The following is a 21,476-nucleotide window of genomic DNA, read 5'->3' as shown; positions in this document are numbered from 1 at the left end:
TATATTTAGTAAACATAATAATTATTTCCATAATTTCTTATAATCTATTTTATTACTAGTTTTTCTCCATTTTATAATTATCTCATTTTTTCATAGCAAATTGATGGAGAATTATTAAAATTAAAATAATTAAATAAGATAAAAATAATTAGTCAAATTAAAAAGTACATTATTATAATTTAAATTATATTAATTAAATTATTTAATAATTTGATTCAATAATTTTAAAAAAATATATAATTCATCTGATAAATTCATATTCTATTTTTAATTACCTTCAATTCTTATTAAAAAATAATATAAATTATAAATTAAGTTATGCTCTAAAATATGTAAATATTAATACTATATATTTACAAACTTATTATTTTAATTAAAAATTATTTAAATTTAATTTTACATAAAATTCATTTTATATATAAGCCTCGGAAGTTGCTAAAGCAATAAATTTTTTCTTTTTGTTTTTTTTTTTTGTTTTTGAAAAAAAGCCTGGGAAGGTGTACAATTGCGTGGAGAATAAAACGTGGCACACGATAAAAGCACTGAGTCATGATTCGATACAAGGTGGACCACGCTTTCCACTGACACGTCACTATGTCTGTCCGCCTTTTGTTAAGGCAGCGTTTGGTTGGTTTTTTGGTTAAGCCAAATTCCGTTAATTAATGTTTTGAAATTCCAGAGAGCATGGCATGCAACTTTTTAAAACTTATATTTATAACTGTATTTACCAATTAAATAATTTATAAGAAAGCTGATGATTTTGATCATTTAAAATTAATTTAAAAGATTTGGTTCTGAATTTTATTTATTATTTTTTAAGAATTTTAATTGAGAAAATTATGGTGGTTTAATGACCTGGCTTCTATAATCACACATGGAGGATGTCATCAATTATGTAAATCCTTAACCATTAGGGTTGAATTAATAATTTTTAATATAAAAATTAATAATATCAACTGGTGACAGAGATTAGATCATTGCCTTCTCTGATCAAGTCTCCACAGATAAATTTTGTATTTAATTTACAGAACTTGCAAGCCACATGGCTAATAATTAAGAAAAAAAAATTATTTGAATTTGAAGTACTGTTTTCCAGGTGATTAGGTTGCAATAATTAAATTATGAAATTTGTAATTAAATGTAAATAGTCAAATCTGGCTAATTGCATCAAATTTCAATTTAAATTATATAATATTTGAAGGTAATTTTTAATTTAATAATATTTGGATATTTTTAAAAGATTGCAATATTTTTAATCTAAAATTTAATCTATTAAAATAAAATTTAAATTATTTGTTGTATTGTTTTCTTTGTGGTTAAAATAAATTCAATATTGTAATGCTTATTTATTTATAGATTTATAAGTATATTCATAAATATGTTTATGTAACTAAAATTTTTTAATTTTAAATTTATTATTTTTAAATTAAAAATTATTAAAATTTATAAACCAAATGAATTATTTGAAATTATAAAAATATATGACTTAATAAAAATTTAATTCATCTTGATTTATTTATTAAATAAATTAAATTTGAGTTTATTGATATTTTATTTAAATTCAAAATAGATTAAATTCAAGTTTGGATTGAATTTTTTAAAAAAAATTAAACAAATCAAATTTAATCTTTTAAAAAATTTGATTTAATTTGGTTGATTTTCAAATTCAAAATAAGTAGAATTTGAATTCGAATACGAATCAATTAACATTTTCAAAAACTCTATTTGTTTATCCTAATTAATGAAAGTTGATAACCTCCAGATCTTTCCTAGCTCAGGAATAAGGTTGGGTCCAAAAGAAGGCCACAAGTCCAAAACCCATCAGATCATACGCTCGAGAGGCGGCTCGACTTCATGAGTCTGGGCCGGCAACCCAGGGTGATCCAGATCAGATATGAGCACAAGCCCCATAAGGGAGTAGGCCCAATCACTCACCAGCCCTACCCGCATGCGCTCTGGAGAGTATTAAATGGCCGTTACGCATGGAGTAGGGGCCTGACACAACCGTACGTACGGCCCTGAGTGAAAAGGACAGGAAGCACTATATACCGGAGGGTCTTCTCCTTCAAGGGGGACTCTCTCTCCTGCTCCTTCTTCCTTAACTCCATTTTTATTTTCTTTCTGCAACTCTTGCTTATCCACACTACTCTAGCTCGTAAATCTGACTTGAGCGTCGGAGGGTCTCCGCCGAGGCATCCCGGTGGACTCCTGATCCCCTTTTCCCTTATTTTGCAGGTCCTTTCCTCAAATAGAACATGGAGAGACCCATTTGACAGACCCATCAAAGAGCCCAAAAAGGAATCAGATCCATATAATAGGGGACGAGGGAGAACCAGATCTATCGGATATGAAGCCCAAGGAGATTTAGAGTTATCAAAAGTGAATTATATCATCTTTAATTTGATACTAAAAAACACTTAATTTATTATTTGTCTAAAACGAATTATATTTTACATTCGTAATAAACTAGATTTTTTGATGAATTATTCAATTGATTTTTTTTTTTTTGGGAATTTTATGTTTTCAATTTTGTTTGGTGGTGGGAGATAAAGTTGTTGACTATGACAAAAGGAAAGAAAAGGAGAATAAATGGACAAACCAAGATGAAAAGGAATTGAAGGTAGCTTCTGAAATGTGGAGGTTGAATTATGCAAAGACAATTTATAAACTTGGAGAAATTTGAAGGGGGAGGTAGTATGTAGGAGCAATCAAAGTCAAAAGTCAAGCTCAGGTTCAACAAAATATCACGTGCCATCACGTGACCCACTTTTTTAAAAAAATATATATTTATTTAATGAAATTTGAAGAATTTTTAATAATTTAAACATTAAAAAATATATAAAAAATATTATCTAATTTTATTAATTTTCACTTAATTAATTCAATTTGTGTCAAATCTCACAGTAAGCATTGTTTCAAAACCTCCCTTTTAGTTGATTAATGAAGCATGTTTTCCTATAATCTTTTTTTTTAAAACATTGTAATATGATTTGCTGGGATTTGGTTGCTCTACTTTTGTATATTTAATGAAATAAGAAATTCTAAAAATTCATATCAATAATTTTAGCTATGGTCAGGGTGAGCATTCGGTCGGTTTGATTTAAAATTAAACTCAATTGAATAAATTGAAAATTAAAATTTTAGTATTTATGAAAATCGAATCGAATTGATTTTGATCAGAAATCGAATCGAATCGAATCGATTTGATTCGATTCGATTTAATCATTTTTTATTTTTAATAATTTATTTATTTTTTACACTTTATTTTTAATATTTTAAAATTTAATTAAAATATTTTAATATTAATATAATTTAATTTCTCGATATTATTCAAAATAACATATTATTATCACTAATCAGTTCGGTTTAGTTTTTTCGATTTTTTATGATCAAAATTGAATCGAACCGAAATAACATAAATTTTTAAAATTAAAAATCAAATCAAATCAAATTTTAAAATTAATTAAATTCGGTCGATTTTTTCGATTTGAACCGAATATTGCTCCGCCCTAGCTATGGCTTGATTAGCATGGTCCAAGGCTTCAATTCTGGAAATTTCCAACTAATACCTAATTACTTTTTTTTAAGAGAAAAAATGAAAGTGATTAAAATGGATAGAATAACATTGACATTTAAATTTGTAAAATTTTTAATATTTCCATCAAGGGTTTAACAACCAAATTGATGGTGTGCATGGAAATTGAAATTTGTCAAATGCTAACCTCACCAAACAAGGAAACTAGTGAAATTCTAAGTTCAATTTCTAACCCATCCACCAAGATGTGCAACCATTCTGATTACATCAAACCCCCTCCCCCCTCTCTATATAATGAAAAATTTTAAAATTGAAAATTTTATTTTTTCAAAAAATTTATTTTAATATATTTTTTAAAATTGAAAATATATATTCCCTTTCTCTAGATGGTCATATAGGAACCAAGAAGATATATTTAGTTGACAATCCAACTTTCCAAATGATGACATATAGCAATAAATAATAAGGCAAATTTGTTTGGGATTATGTGTGTGATAGAGGAAAAGGTTGAATTCATCTCTCTCCAACCAATCATACATCACCAAAAAATAAATTTATCCTTTCATAAATTTTTAAGTATAATTATTTATGTAGGTAGATGTACATAAATTTTATGAATATATATAGATTTATTCAAACTTGAAAATTTATTGAAAAATAATGTTAACAATATTCTATTGATTTTATTAGTTAATTGTTTTCACTACACAACTAGTTTTTATAGAAATTAAAATTTAGTTTTTATAAAATTTTATAAAATAAATAAATTTTATATTTTTATATTGAGGGTGAATTAGAAGTGGTGATGGGCCAATAAATAATTAAATATAGTGATTGTTGAGCCCAAATCTTTAGTAAAAACCAAAGCTATTTGAGGGCCTGAGGCCACCTTCCTCTTGTCTTAAAGCATTCCCTCTTATCCCTTCAACAACTCATTTATTGTGGTTTTCTGAACTTATTCAGGAATTTTATTTTTAATTGGGCATAAGTATTATTTTTTAAAAAATTATTGTTTGGATATGTTTTTAAATATTTTTACAATTAAAATATAAAAAATTTAATTTAATAATTTGAAATATATTTTGTTAATAGCAATGAGAAATGGACAACAATATTGAACTAATTGAAGACAATAAATGTAGTTTCCAATGTTGCAAATGAAGTCACCAATGTGAAGACTTATCCAATTGGGACCATTTTTTTCCCCCAATTAATAATCCACAGCACATCAATTACTAGTAGATATTAAATTTGGTTCTAACAAATTATAAAATACAATTTAATTTCAATAATTTAATAAAATATATACAATAATTTTTATATTTTTAAAATCCGATTATTTAATAATAATAATAATAATGAGGTAGAAAGGAGTTATACTGAAGCAAAGTTTTCTTCCTGTTGAGGTAAGCAAAATTAATAAATAAATAAAGTTGGTGGAAGTGTATAAAGTTAGGAGACAAGCAAATAAGTTTCAGTAAATATCTTACTAATTTTCCCACAGGGTTTCTGTTCAGAATCTCATAAAACAATCATAAACCCATGCCTAAAGTTCTTCAACTTGTCTTGTGGTGACATCAACTTCCACATTTCCCCTTCTCTTTTTCTTTCTTTATTTCTCTTTTTCTTCTCACCAAACAAAAAAAAAAAAATCTATATCTATGATTTCAAAAAAATCTATATTGATGATATGATATTAATAGGTAGAATTTTAACATGAGTAAGTAAACTTAATTTAAATGGTTAACGCCTTCCTTTTTTATTTCTTTTTCTCTTGTTATTTAGTGTCGCATAACCGTCATCTTACACAGTATCACATGTCGCTATTAGATAGAGCCGTATGTATAAACATACTTACCTTGTCACTATCATCAGACGGCCATTTAATTTCCCTCCGACACTCGTGCTAATAGGATCGTGATATAACTGCATTTATTTTCCTTATTCATTTTTCTCTTATTCTCTAGTGACGCATAACCGCCACCCTACTACAGTTCTACTGATTGGCTATTAGATAGAGTCATATGTATGGACATACCTGTCTTTTCACTATTATCAGACGACCATTTAATTTCCCTCCAGTACTCATGCTGATAGGGTTGTGGCATAGTTGGACCTGTTGTTCTACTTTTCCATCACGTCAGATGAGCTGAATCACCCTTAGATGAGTCCGGATCTAGCTTGACCTGCTCGAATGTAGGTTAGATTGTGTGCTAGTGCACTAACCTGCATGGTGGACTTTGGTGGATTTTAAATTTAATTATGGTGTAAAAATTTGACAGCGATCTGGATATCAATACTCCAACAATCATCGTATATATTTGAGTTGAGCAAATTAATAATAAAGGATTTTAACTATTCTTTTCTTTTAAATTAATATTTCATTATGATGAAATTAAGTTTGATTCATTTTATAAAACCCTATTATAATTTTATATTCATATAAATGTACATGCTATAGATATTGTAATTAATCTAATATAAATTTAAAAAATAAATATTTAATTTTAGTAATTATTAGATTCATATTATAAATTCCACAATAAAATTAGCATATGTACATCCCCACTAAAAAAAATATTTATATTCCATAATTATTCATGTACTTGGCTGGTTGTTAGCTTATTTATTAATTTATAAAAATATAGTCGTGAGATAAACATAAAATAAAAAATTAATAATAATAAGTGTGAAATCTTAGGATAATATAAATTAATAGAAGGGGGAATATCTAAATATAATTGTTTTTTCAGACACAAAAATCAATAAGGGAGGTGATATACTGATCTTGCCTGAATTAAGGCTGAAGCAACATCTTCTTCTGCCTTATATGTCTATTGGTAAGCTTAAGAGATCACTGACACCTCACGTGACACTCGTAACTAAGAATTTTATATATTTCTGCAAAATTTTCTTTTTTAATTTCATGCATTGCATGTTGAAAGAAAAACAAATAATTTTAGGGAAAAAAGAAAACGAAGCTGACATAATCATAAAAATTCGAGTAGTTTTCCATTTAAATCAAATTAATAAATTATTTTTTAAAATTTATTTTAAATTAAATTTGTTTGATCTAGTCTCAATTTGATTAAATAAAAAATAATTTTATTTTGATTTAATTCAGTGAGTATTAACCTAATAAAAAATAAGTTTATTTTGATTTTGTATAACATTTATATATTAAAATTAATAAAAAGACTAACTAATAAATATTTTAATATATTTATTGAAATTAAAAAATAAACTAATAAATTTTTTTAACAATTAAATGGTAATTAAAAAAATAATAAAGGCAGCAGAAATTGACATTTTACTGGGAAATACAAGTAGGAAAAGTTTAACAGAAAAACCCAACAATTGAAGGCTGGCTGCCCCTTCTCATTTTAAAATTTGGCTTGTTTCTATTGGCCTCTTCCGGCTGCTTCTTTCTCCAACGTAGCTTTTTTTTTAGTAAATAGAGCGATATTTTCAGTAAATTAGAATATTAAAATAAAATGTTTTACATTTAAATTTCACTGTTCGTTAACTTGATCATATCTTTCGACTATAATATGGGGTTAAAAAATCAAAATAAATTATTTTATTTTTATTTAATTATTTGTGTTTGATTTTAAAAACAATTTTAAATTAATATTGATGACCTCTGAGTTCATCTCATCCCTGTCTAGAGTCAGACCCATGAAAATAGCTCATTACTTAGAGATCCTCAAGCCACTCACGCCAACTGGGTCCAGTCCATTAAACCTCAAGACCGGGTTTATCTGGCTCTCTCCACCAGGCCGGCCTCATCTTCTCTACACCTTGGGCCGATCCCATTTAGGCCCTGCTTTGTCCCTACTCTCCGGTCCAGCCCGAAACCCGAAAGAGAATCCATCCATCCATCTTGCAGACCCGCCTACCCGCGCCCTGAGAGAATCAGAGGCCGTTACGCATGGGGCAGAGATTTGATTCCCTCGTACGTCCGTATCAGCGTAGCAGGGACAGGTGGTCTACTGATACTCGTTCTATTGGCACGTCACTAGCAGACAAAAGGAAACCTATAAAAGGAGAAATACTCTCTTCTAGGTTTAAGCTTTTTCTAAGTTTTACAGAGCCCATTGTAAAAACCCTATTTCTCTGGATCTCAGATCATCAATTGGCGCCGTCTGTGGGAAACGAATGAGATCTTTTCATCATCGGAGTTCCACTCTTAACAAAACCCACTGAGATCTACGATGACTAATCACAACGAAAACAACCTTAACATCCCAAATGACCTAAGCTCTGCCCAAGAGGGGCAGCAGTTCTCCTTAGCCCTACAACACTAAACAACCAAACACCCATTTCTCTCAATCCCTCGCCAAGTTTGGCAGGTAATGCTCCCACCGCTACCTTATCCAACCAGGACCTTCAAACCATGGCCCTCCAACTACAAAACACCGCCCACTGGTTGGGGCAGATAATGCAACAAAGGGGCCTCAGCACCCCGATAAATACACTCCCAGTGGTAGAAGAACCCCAAACCAATGAGCCCTAACCTACCCCTGATCGCCTTCAAACCAGCAGCCGCGGCGCCGGGGAAAGGGAGAGAAGAGCCGGAGAAGAGGAAGAGCCGGAGGCCCGAGTCCACGGAAGAAGGGTGAGGGAGATGATAGAAAATGAGGTTGACCCCTCTGTGGGATCTAATCAAAGCCTCAATGGGCTACATAACATGCGTTGAGTTGGTATATGTGAAAGTGAATGAAAGAAAAGTTTTACTTTTTATGTATGTTGTTGATCATGTATGGGATTAAACAGGTTCACAGGATGCATGTTAGGCTTGCTACGGGTCCCGGCAGCCTTAAGCCGACCTGGATCCTAGCGCCGGTAGCGGTCCGATTTTCAGGTCGTTACAGCTGACAACTATTCCGCCGGGACAACCAGGTGGACCAGGAGTGAAGCAGAGGAGGAGGAATATCGCCTGGAGAAAAAGCCTAGGTCGGAAGATGAGGATGTCGACCAAAAACTGCAGAAGTTGAGAGAGCAGCTTTTGGTCGAGCTGGGAAAGAAAGATCAAAGCCAAACCTTCTGCCCACTTCTTCGCCTTTCTCAAAGTGGGTGCAGCAGGAAACTGTCCCTAAGAAGTTTATGATGCCATCAATGGTAGCCTACGACGGAGCTGGTAACCCGAGGGAGCACGTCATGAATTACAAGACCTTCATGGAACTGCAAACTTTATCGAATGCCTTGATGTGCAAGGTATTTCCAACGACACTCTCAGGGCCAGCGCGAGCGTGGTTCAAAAGCCTGGAGACTGGAAGCATTGGGAGTTTTGGAGACCTGGCCACTCGTTTCATCAGTCGGTTCATCGCCGGGGTGCCAGCGGATAGGAAGACGAGCTATCTGGAAACAGTAAGGCAGAGACGGGAGGAATCGCTTAGAGAATACGTAGCTTGTTTCAATACAGAAGCCCTGCAGATTCCCGAGCTCGATGAAGGAAGGGCGGTGGAGGCCATGCAGAAGGGGACGACCTCCGCCGAGTTTTTCGGTTCATTAAGCAGGAAGCCTCCGACCTCACTGGCCGAGCTAATGAAGAGGGTTGAGAAGTATATAAGACAGGATGATGCTCTAGTGACAAGCCGATTCGCTAAGGGAGCGGCAGGCAAGGAGAAAGCCCCGGAGGAAAGAAGGCCAGAGAAGCATGAAAAGAAACATGGCAAAAGGTCTGAGCCTTACAGACAGCCTTGGGAGCGAAGGGACCAAAGACCTTTTCCCCCTCGGGCCTCAGAGCAAAGGCCACTCCTTTCATGGGTTCTGGAGAAGCCGACCCCACTTAATGCCTCTAGAGCCGAAGTGCTCGTAGCCGTCCAGGATAAAGAATTCTTACAATGGCCCAAGCCCCTGAAATCGGAAGCCGACTAGTGAAATCCTGACAAATACTGTCAGTTCCATCAAACTCATGGTCACGACACCAATAACTGTTTCCAGTTGATTGCAGAAATTGAGAGGTTGATAAAGAGAGGGCACCTAAAGAACTTTGTAAAGAAACCGAAAGGACAGAGACCTCAACCCAATCCGGCAGCCCAAACGCCGAGAAGAACAGGAGCTAACACTGTGAATGACGGGTCCAGTGGAACCATCAATATGATCGTAGGAGGCACGGGAGGTCGGATGAGCCGAAGGGGGAAAAAGAGAAGCAGAGAAGGAGAAACTAGCAGTGCTGAGGTCATGCAGATCGGTGAACACTCTTCAACAACCATCACTTTCTCCTCGGAGGACGCTCAGGGTGTTCAGATGCCTCACGATGACGCCCTTATCATTGAAGCTATTATTCACAACTACCGGGTAAAGAAAATCTTGGTGGATGACGGAAGCAAGGTAAACCTGTTGCCTTATCGAGTCTTCCAGTAGATGGAAATTCCTGGAGAGCAACTGGTTCGGGATCAAGCCCCGATTAAAGGGATTGGAGGAGCACCAGTGACGGTGGAAGGGAAAGTAAAACTAGCCCTTACTTTAGGAGAGGCTCCGAGGGCTCGCACCCATTATGCGGTGTTCTTAGTGGCTAAACTCCCCCTGAGTTACAACGCGATTTTGGGACGACCTGTGCTGTTCGACTTTGAGGTTGTCACCAGTATCAGATATCTGGCGATGAAGTTCCCAACAGAAGCAGGGGTGGGGATAGTTCGGGGAAGCCAAGAAGAAGAAAGGGCAGTATACCTAGCTACGGTGGCAGAGCCGAGCATAACGGAGGAAGGGCTGGATTCATAAGTCTTAGAAGTCAGGGATGAAAAAACGGAGGCCAGGACAGAGCCAGTAGGGGAACTGGAGACTTTTCCATTATCAGAGGTGGAAACAGATAAGGTCTTTAGTCTCAACGCCGGCCTGACAAAAGAGCAGAAAATCGAGGTCATGACTCTGGTCCGAAGTCACGCACCAAGCTTCGTCTGGAAGCCTTCCGACATGCCCGGAATTGATCTCGAAATGATGACACATAAGCTGAATGTCCTCCCCGAATCCAAACCAGTAAAGCAAAAGAAGAGGGTGGTAGGAAGGGAAAAGCAACAGGCTACCAGGGAGGAAGTACAGAAGTTAGAAGAGGCAGGCTTCATTAGGGAAGTCATGTACCCGCAGTGGTTAGCTAATCCTATATTAGTCAAAAAAGCCAATGGCAAATATAGAATGTGCATAGATTTCACTGACTTGAATCAGGCTTACCCTAAAGATTGTTACCCCCTCCCTGATATTAATAAAATGGTCGATTCTACGGCCGATTTTGATTATATGTCGTCTTTGGATGCAATGTCTGGTTATCATCAAATCCCAATGGATAGGTCGGATGAAGAAAAGACCTCGTTCATAACAAAAGATGGGACTTATTGCTATAGAGCCATGCCTTTCGGATTGAAAAACGCCGAGGCAACTTACCAAAGACTGATGAACAAAATCTTCAAAGAACAGATCGGCAGAAACGTAGAAGTTTATGTAGACGATATGGTGGTCAAGAGCCTAACTTTTCAACAGCACGTGGCAGATTTGAAGGAGGTGTTTGGAGTATTAGATCAGTACAGAATGAAGCTGAATCCAGCAAAGTGCGCTTTCTTCATCAGAGGAAGAAAATTCCTGGGATACATGGTGAGTGGGAAAGGCATCGAGCCCAATCCGGAGAAGGTAGAAGCCATACTAAATATGTCAGAACTGACCTGTGTAAGGGACGTCCAGAAACTGACCGGGAGAGTAGTGGCACTCAATCGATTCATGTCACGGTCGGCAGAAAAGTGTTTACCGTTCTTCAGAAAGTTGAGGAAAATGCCAAACTTCGAATGGACAGAAGACTGTCGTGAAGCCTTCAAAGAACTCAAAAGTTATCTCAGCTCGCCTCATGTGCTTAGTAGTCCCATAGAAGGTGAAGAACTTCTGATATACCTGGCAGCCTCTGAACAAGCAGTTAGCGTCGTACTAGTAAGGGTGGAAGAAGGAGAGCAGAAGCCTGTTTTCTATGTCAGCAAGGTGCTTAAAGATGCCGAGGTCAGATATCTGAATATTGAGAAAATATCGTATGCTCTACTGCTGGCAGTCCAGAAGTTCAGGGTTTACCTGGAAAGCCACCAAGGAGTAGTGATGATAGATCAACCATTGAAGAAGATTCTGCATAGACCAGAGACCTCAGGTCGGATGCTCGCATGGTCCCTCGAGATCAGTCCTTACTGCCTAGAGTACCGACCTCGAACAGCTATAAAATCTCAAGCCCTTGCCGATTTCATAGCAGAATGCACGTTCAGTAAGGAACGAGGGGAATCATCTTCAGAAGCATCGAGGAAGGAGAGGAAGGAAGAACTCTTCCAAAAGTTCAACTGGAAGTTATATGTGGATGGGGCTTTAGGCGCCGGAGGTAGCGGTGCAGGAATAATGCTTAAGGGGCCTGAAGAATTTAAGGTTTGCTACACCCTGCGCTTAGGATTCAAAGCTTCCAATAATGTGGCGGAGTATGAAGCCCTAATAAACGGAATGATGGTGGCAATGGAGGTAGGGGCAACCGACCTCGAAGTAAATAGCGACTCACAACTGGTGGTCAATCAGATAACTGGGGCATATCAGGCCAGGGATCCAACCATGCAGAGTTATCTGGCAAAAGTAAAAGCAATAGAGGCCGAGTTCATAGATCAGGGTGTTACCATCAAGTTCCAAAGAATACCACGAGAAGAAAATGAGGAAGCAGACCTGTTTAGCCGGTTGTCTAAAGAAGAACTAGAATAGCTTCCTGACGAAGTATACATACAACACGTCCTTACGTCCGCTTTCAGTAAAACAAGCACGGTGCTACAGGTGGAACAAAGCCCAACTTGGATGACCCCATACCTAGAATACCTAGAGAAGGGAAAGCTCCCCGAGGATAACGACGAGGCCAGAAAGATAGCAACTCGTGCCGCCAACTATCAAGCAGTAAGGGGGACTGTAATACCCGGCTAGACTCCGGTATCGAAATTCCTACCGTCCGGTGGGATCTCGGATGTCGAAAGCCTCTAGTAGGGTAGAAACATGTTTTACAAAGTGTTTTAATGTGTTTTAATGTTTTAAGCATAAAAGAAAATGAGTTTTTGCATGAAAATAGCATTGGAGGAAAATTCAGGTTCGGCCGCCGAACATGCATGCACTTCGGGACTGCTTTAGGCCCCCGAAAGGCATAAGTGAGGGAAGTCCAGGTTCGGCTGCCGAACCTCAAGTTCGGCCGCCGAACATGGCATGCATGCGGAGGCACATTCGGCCCCCGAACGTGGTTTGGCCAGCCACTATAAAAGGGTCCCTTAGCCGAAAACGGGCGAGTTTTTTCCCCATTTTCGGCCAAGGTGAGCTCTCCGCCGTCCCTCACCCATCTTTGATGTTCTTCCTCTAAATCTTTCAAGATTTTCATTTGTTTTCACCTTGTTTTGAAGATTTGAGCTTTAGAGCAAAGTTTTGGAGCTTGGAGGTTCAAGAACCCAATCTCTCCCAACTCCGAGTTTAAGTCGTCTCTCTCTCGATCTTCAAGAGGTAAGAGCCGATCTTAAGCTCATTGCATGTTTTAAGTAAGTTTTAAGTAGATCTATGGGTTAGAATGCATGTTTAGGTTATGGTTATGCTTATGGGTATATATGTATGTTCATGAACAATGTGGTTGCTTGATGTGTTGTAGATGGGGTTTATGATGGTTTGAGGCCCCTAGGAACATGTATGCTTGTGTTTGTGTGTTGTAGAATAGGTTTGATGCATGTGTGGAAGGTTTGGAGGCGAAATGTGCAAAGGGAGCCAAGTTTCTGCCCTTTGGCAGAAACCAGGTTCGGCAGCCGAAGGACTTTCGGCCGCCGAACATGGCTGGGGAGGCAGCCTTTCGGCTGCCGAAGCTTGCCCCCGAAAGGAGACTTTCGTCTCTGTCTGGCAGTTTCGGCCGCCGAAAGTGCCGCCGAACATGCATGAGTTTCGTCTCTGTCTGGGAGTTTCGGCCGCCGAAGGTGCCGCCGAACCTGCCTGACTTTCGGCTCTGGAGGGACTTTCGGCCGCCGAACCTGCCGCCGAAAGTGCCCTGTCCAGGCCTTCTTTGCATGATTTTCTACGGTTGTTTCATGATGTTTCAGGGGGTTTTTGGGGAGTAGTTTATAGTTATGTTCTAGTACGTTTGGTCCCTCATTTGAGTCCACCTGTGTAGGTTCGGACCCGAGGAACCGAGGACCCCAGCAGTGAGTTCAGCTGCTTCGGTGTTGTCAGAGTCAGCCAGAGGTGAGTGGAACTAAACTTAATCCTTTAAATTGAAGAAATCAAATGTTTTATCATGTTTCATGCATCATGATTATGCAATAGGATGATTGCATTAGTTTTCACGAATATGCCGCATTGCATCAATTGTTGTTGATGTGGGTGAATGTTGGATGACCCAATTAGTCCATGACAGGAAGACCAGGACCCCATTCTACGGCCTGGCACAAAGTAAGGAAAGACCAGGACCCCATTCTACGGCCTGGCACAGTTATGGGACTCGAAGACCAGGAGCCCAGAGGAGGCCTTGGGAAAAATGGTAAGTAATGTATGTTATGACAGGAAGACCAGGACCCCATGCTACGGCCTGGCACAGAGTTAGCTTGGACTAATTGGTGACAAGTTCACCCAACCCTTATGTGAATTGTCTGTGTTATGATGCATTTCATTGGAGCATGTTTGATAATATGTTTTATGGTTCTACTCACTGGGCTTTTAGCTCACCCCTCTCCCTTTACCCCCAGGCTTGCAGGTACAGTATAGTGCGGGAGTCCGGATAGAGTAAAGAAGTCATGCTTATGTAATAGCTAGCAATGGACATGATCAAATTGTAATGTAAAAAGTACAGTATAGGTGTGTAATGAGATGATGTATATGGATGTTAGTGTGTGCTTGACCATAGAATGTTGTATCCCTTTTTATACATGATCTTGGTTATTTTATGTCACTTATGTAAACCAACTCAGCATATGTTTTGTCACCCATTGGGGACACTGATGAGATCCCACAGAGGGATCAATGTTATATTAATGTTTATGCACAGGTTGAGTTTGGTTGATGTTCATGGAAAGAAAAGTTTTAATTTTTATGTATGTTGTTGATCATGTATGGGATTAAGCAGGTTTTCAGGATGTATGTCAGGCTTGCTACGGGTCCCGGCGGCCTTAAGTCGACCCGGATCCTAGCGCCGGTAGCGGTCCGATTTTTGGGTTGTTACAGAATGGTATCAGAGCCCTAGGTTCATATGGTTGGACCTAGAGTGTCGGGCTCATAGAGGTTATAGAAGGTCAAGCACAATAGGTTGATCATGTCCACTAAGATAGGATGTGGAGTCCTATCTTGTGTGATGATGTGAAATGCCATGATAATATGCATGTGCATTAATGATATGTTATGATTTGTGATGTATGTGATGCGGGTTCATGTGTACCCACATGAACCATATGATGCTAATGTTTGCTTGTGATGTGTACTGTTTTTCAGAAAACAGGATGAGAGGAACTCGTCGATCTGCACGATTGACTGGAGTGCCACCTGAGGATGAGGGCATGAGCGCCCGTCCTCCTACATTGCCTAGGGCGATGTCCAGTAGGTCTAACCGAGAAAGAGCAGTAAGAGACCCTAGAAGGTCTCTGGATCTGGGTAGAAGCAGATCAGTGAGGGGAACAGTTCAGGGAGGAATGTCAGAGGATGTGGGGGACCAGATGGATGTAGAGCAGAGGAGGGATGGCAGTTTGGGAGTTAGTATGTCGGAGGAAGGTATGGGAGAGTCCCAAGGAGGCACTCAGGCCTCGGGATTTGTTCAGCCACCCCACTACCCACACTTCTCACAAAATCCCGGGTATTCGATGGGAGGTACATCGGATTACCCTAACTTCACCCCTTATCCCACACAGATGCCATACCCACCATACTACCCACCATATTCACAATACCCAATGAATCCACCCCCACCTTACTATCCAAATCCAGCAAACCCTACCTCAGAAAATGTTGCACCGCCTCCACCACCTACAGAACCAGCAGCCCCAGTTACTCAACCTTCTAGACCTAGCTCAGCCAGTGGGAGCAAGGTCAAGATGACCGACTACATGAAACTGGGTGCTCCTCAGTACGAAAAAGGGGATGACCCATTTGTGTATCTTGAAAGGGTTAAAGTGATCACAGAGGAGATTAGGGCTGATGACAGTAGAGCCATTCAGATGGCTGGGTTCACGCTTAAGTGCAAGAAGGCACGAGAGTGGTTCAAGAATTATGTGAACCCGAGAGTGGACAGCATGTCTTGGGAAGAGTTTGCAAACAAGTTTGCAGGATGGGCTTTTCCCGATAGTTCAAGAGAGCTGAAGATGATAGAGTTTGAACAGTTGAGGCAGACAGAGGATATGAGTGTAGAGGAGTACACCGACAGATTCTTGGAGCTGTTGCCTTTTGCTGGGCAGAGTCTGGATACAGATTCGAAGAAGTCAAGGAGGTATGTCATGAAACTTCATTCTAGGTATTCCTCCTTGATTCAGTCCGTAGACAGGGAGAGCTTCCATGCCATAGTAGATATGGCCAGGAAAATGGAGGCCAGTGCCATCATTCAGGGGACAGTTAAGCAGACAGTGGCACAGTCTTCTGGTTCTAAAACTCCGGGTGGGGGAAGATTAGATCCCTCTACCCTGAGTGCAGCAGCTTCAGGCAGCAAGAGATGGGGTAAGCCCAAGGGTAAGAAGAACAAGTTCTGGAACAAGGTTAAGTCTAGTCTAGGATTTGGAAGTGGCTCAAGCTCTGGTGCGAATAATGTAGTTTGTGCGAAGTGTGGTAAGCCACACAGGGGAGTATGTCGGTTTGGGACGAACGCCTGTTTCAGATGTGGCCAGGAGGGGCATATGGCTCGAGAATGTCCAAGAGCAGTCCCGATGGCTCAGTCCCAGCAGACAGCTTCAGGCAGTGTAGCGCAGCCAGCAGCTCCAGCCATGACTCAAGCCAGTGGCAGAGGCAGAGGGAGAGGGGCAGCCTCTTCTTTAGCGGGTTTCAGAGGTGAAGGTCCATCAGCTCCAGCACGGATCTTCACAATGACACAGCAGGAGGCAGATGCATCTAACACCGTAGTGACAGGTAACTTAATCATTGGTTGTTCAGATGTGTATGCCTTGATGGACCCTGGTGCATCTCATTCTTTATTGCTCCGAGAGCCGTGGGGAGACTGGGTCTGATGACTTCTGGGTTAGAGTGTCCTCTCTGGGTCAGTGGACCCAAGTGTGATCCATCAGTGGCAGAGTCAGTCTGCCAGTGTAGTCCTGTGTTTGTTGAGGGAAGATGCTTGTCCGCCGACCTAGTGGTTCTAGATTTGACAGATTTTGACGTCATTCTAGGGATGGACTGGTTATCTACCCATAGTGCTACCTTGGACTGCAGGGACAAGGTAGTCAGGTTCAAAGGTCAGGATGGGTCAGAAGTTGTCTTCAGGGGAGACAGGAGGGGTACACCTAGAGGTCTGATATCAGCTCTTCAGGCTCGTAGGTTGCTTAGGAAGGGATGTCAGGGGTATTTGGCTCATGTGAGAGAGCTTAGCAGTCAGGTCAGAGAGCTCGCCTCGGTGCCATTGGTTAGAGAGTTCTTAGATGTGTTCCCAGACGAGCTGCCAGGTTTACCGCCTGCTAGGGAGATAGAGTTTGAGATAGAACTGATGCCTGGAACCCGACCGATCTCTATCCCTCCCTACAGGATGGCGCCAGCAGAATTGAAAGAGTTAAAGGAACAGTTACAGGAGTTGGTAGACAAGGGCTTCATCCGACCGAGTACCTCACCCTGGGGTGCTCCAGTTTTATTTGTGAGAAAGAAGGATGGATCCCTTAGACTTTGTATCGACTACAGGCAATTGAACAAAGTCACTACCAAGAACAAGTACCCTTTGCCAAGGATCGACGATCTATTCGACCAGCTAGCAGGAGCGGGTTGTTTCTCCAAAATAGATCTGAGATCTGGGTATCATCAGTTGAGGATCAGAGATGAGGATGTGCCAAAGACAGCTTTCAGGACCAGATATGGGCATTTTGAGTTCCTTGTGATGCCGTTCGGGTTAACCAACGCCCCTGCAGCATTCATGGACCTCATGAACAGAGTGTTTAGCCAATACCTGGATCACTTTGTTATTGTCTTCATAGATGATATCTTAGTGTATTCCAGGAATGCAGAGGAGCATGCCCATCATCTGAGGTTGGTTCTGCAGACCTTGAGGGAACATGACTTGTATGCCAAGTTCTCCAAGTGTGAGTTCTGGCTGAGGAGCATTTCGTTCTTGGGGCATGTAGTGTCAGAGAATGGGATAGAGGTGGACCCCAAGAAGGTAGAAGCTGTGGCTAACTGGCCTAGACCCACTTCAGTGACAGAGATTAGAAGTTTCTTGGGTTTGGCAAGTTACTACAGGAGGTTCGTTCAGGACTTCTCGAAAATAACAGCTCCTCTGACCAGACTAACCAGGAAGAATCAGAAATTTCTGTGGACCGACCAGTGCGAAGAGAGTTTTGAAGAGCTTAAGAAGAGGTTGACTTCAGCACCAGTTTTAGCTCTGCCATCTAGTGATGAGGACTTTACAGTCTTTTGTGATGCGTCCCGTGTGGGACTAGGTTGTGTACTGATGCAGAATGAGAGGGTGATTGCTTATGCTTCTAGGCAGTTGAAGAAGCATGAGTTGAATTACCCCACACATGACCTTGAGATGGCAGCAGTAATCTTTGCACTCAAGATGTGGAGGCACTACCTCTATGGGGTAAAATGTGAGATCTTCACAGATCATAAAAGCCTGCAGTACATCTTGAGTCAAAGAGATTTGAACTTGAGACAGAGGAGATGGGTGGAGCTGCTGAGTGACTACGATTGCAAGATTCAGTATCATCCGGGTAAGGCGAATGTTGTGGCAGACGCCCTAAGCCGGAAGTCACTAGGCAGTCTATCCCACATCACGGCAAAGAGGAGACCAGTGGTGAAGGAGTTTTACAAGCTCATTGAGGAAGGTCTACAGTTGGAGTTGTCTGGTACAGGTGCTCTAGTTGCTCAGATGAAAGTGACGCCCGTGTTTCTGGAGCAGGTGGCTCAGAAACAGCATGAGGACCTAGAGTTAGTGAAGATTGCCAGGACTGTTCAGTCAGGCAAAGATAGTGAGTTCAGATTTGACAGTAAGGGGATCCTCCGCTATGGGAGTCGATTGTGTGTACCAGATGACATAGGGCTAAAAGGAGACATTATGAGAGAGGCTCATAATGCAAGATACAGCGTTCACCCCGGAGCCACCAAGATGTACCAAGACCTGAAGAAAGTTTATTGGTGGCCAGCGATGAAGAAAGAAGTGGCACAGTTCGTATCAGCCTGCGAAGTGTGTCAGAGGGTGAAGCTGGAACATCAGAAGCCGGCTGGAATGCTTAACCCGCTACCTATTCCAGAGTGAAAATGGGAGAATATAGCTATGGACTTCGTAGTGGGGTTACCGGCAGCGTCCAACAGAGTGGACTCCATATGGGTGATTGTGGACAGACTCACCAAATCTGCTCACTTCATCCCTGTCAGGAGTGGCTATTCTGTGGACAAGTTGGCGCAGGTATATGTTGATGAGATAGTCAGACTGCATGGGGTTCCTGTTTCTATAATGTCGGATAGAGGGCCCCAGTTCACCTCCAGGTTTTAGCGGAGTCTGCAGAATGCCATGGGTACTAGATTGGATTTCAGTACTGCCTTCCATCCACAGACAGACGGACAGTCAGAGAGGACCATCCAGAACATAGAAGATATGCTAAGAATGTGTGTGCTGGACTTTGGCGGTTCTTGGAGGCAGCATCTACCTTTGGTGGAGTTTGCCTACAATAACACCCATCATGCTAGCATCGGGATGGCTCCATATGAAGCTTTATACGGAAGGAAGTGCAGGTCACCTGTTTGCTGGGAAGAAGTTGGAGAAAAGGCCTTGGCAGGGCCTGAGCTAGTAGAGATTACCAGCAGGGTGGTACCCTTAATCAGAGAAAGAATCAAGACGGCTTCAAGCAGACAGAGGAGCTATGCAGACATCCGCAGGCGTCAAGTGGAGTTTCAGGAGGGGGATCTGGTATTGCTCAAGGTGTCTCCAATGAAAGGAGTGGTTCGGTTTGGGAAGAAAGGTAAGCTGGCTCCGCGATACATCGGACCCTTTGAAGTCTTGCAAAAGATTGGGAATGTATCGTACAAGCTGGATTTACCTGCTTCGATGGAGAGAATCCATCCGGTTTTCCATGTTTCTATGTTGAGAAAGTTCGTGTCAGATCTGGGCAAGGTTCTTAGTGAGCCTGATGTGGAGATCCAAGAGGATCTCACCTATGTTGAGCAGCCGGTACGGATCCTGGACACCCAGATCAGAAAGCTAAGGAACAAGGAAATCCCGATGGTGAAAGTCCTATGGAACCACCACAATATGGAAGAATGCACCTGAGAGACACGGGAGTCCATGCTCCAGCAGTACCCTTATCTTTTCTAAGGTTAGTTCCTTGTGAGTTTTATGTGTTATGTTATGTTATATGCCTTGCATGTGCTAGTTGAGGAACATTCGGGGACGAATGTTCTTAAGGGGGGTAGAATGTAATACCCGGCTAGACTCCGGTATCGGAATTCCTACCGTCCGGTGGGATCTCGGATGTCGAAAGCCTCTAGTAGGGTAGAAACATGTTTTACAAAGTGTTTTAATGTGTTTTAATGTTTTAAGCATAAAAGAAAATGAGTTTTTGCATGAAAATAGCATTGGAGGAAAATTCAGGTTCGGCCGCCGAACATGCATGCACTTCGGGAGTGCTTTAGGCCCCCGAAGGGCATAAGTGAGGGAAGTCCAGGTTCGGCCGCCGAACCTCAAGTTCGGCCGCCGAACATGGCATGCATGCGGAGGCACATTCGGCCCCCGAACGTGGTCTGGCCAGCCACTATAAAAGGGTCCCTTAGCCGAAAACGGGCGAGTTTTTTCCCCATTTTCGGCCAAGGTGAGCTCTCCGCCGTCCCTCACCCATCTTTGATGTTCTTCCTCTAAATCTTTCAAGATTTTCATTTGTTTTCACCTTGTTTTGAAGATTTGAGCTTTAGAGCAAAGTTTTGGAGCTTGGAGGTTCAAGAACCCAATCTCTCCCAACTCCGAGTTTAAGTCGTCTCTCTCTCGATCTTCAAGAGGTAAGAGCCGATCTTAAGCTCATTGCATGTTTTAAGTAAGTTTTAAGTAGATCTATGGGTTAGAATGCATGTTTAGGTTATGGTTATGCTTATGGGTATATATGTATGTTCATGAACAATGTGGTTGCTTGATGTGTTGTAGATGGGGTTTATGATGGTTTGAGGCCCCTAGGAACATGTATGCTTGTGTTTGTGTGTTGTAGAATAGGTTTGATGCATGTGTGGAAGGTTTGGAGGCGAAATGTGCAAAGGGAGCCAAGTTTCTGCCCTTTGGCAGAAACCAGGTTCGGCAGCCGAAGGACTTTCGGCCGCCGAACATGGCTGGGGAGGCAGCCTTTCGGCTGCCGAAGCTTGCCCCTGAAAGGAGACTTTCGTCTCTGTCTGGCAGTTTCGGCCGCCGAAAGTGCCGCCGAACATGCATGAGTTTCGTCTCTGTCTGGGAGTTTCGGCCGCCGAAGGTGCCGCCGAACCTGCCTGACTTTCGGCTCTGGAGGGACTTTCGGCCGCCGAACCTGCCGCCGAAAGTGCCCTGTCCAGGCCTTCTTTGCATGATTTTCTACGGTTGTTTCATGATGTTTCAGGGGGTTTTTGGGGAGTAGTTTATAGTTATGTTCTAGTACGTTTGGTCCCTCATTTGAGTCCACCTGTGTAGGTTCGGACCCGAGGAACCGAGGACCCCAGCAGTGAGTTCAGCTGCTTCGGTGTTGTCAGAGTCAGCCAGAGGTGAGTGGAACTAAACTTAATCCTTTAAATTGAAGAAATCAAATGTTTTATCATGTTTCATGCATCATGATTATGCAATAGGATGATTGCA

This window comes from Manihot esculenta, chromosome 10 (assembly GCF_001659605.2).
Source record: "Manihot esculenta cultivar AM560-2 chromosome 10, M.esculenta_v8, whole genome shotgun sequence".
NCBI classification, from domain to species: domain Eukaryota; kingdom Viridiplantae; phylum Streptophyta; class Magnoliopsida; order Malpighiales; family Euphorbiaceae; genus Manihot; species Manihot esculenta.
The sequence above is the reverse complement of the archived record's forward strand: the minus strand, read 5'-3'. Positions refer to the sequence as shown.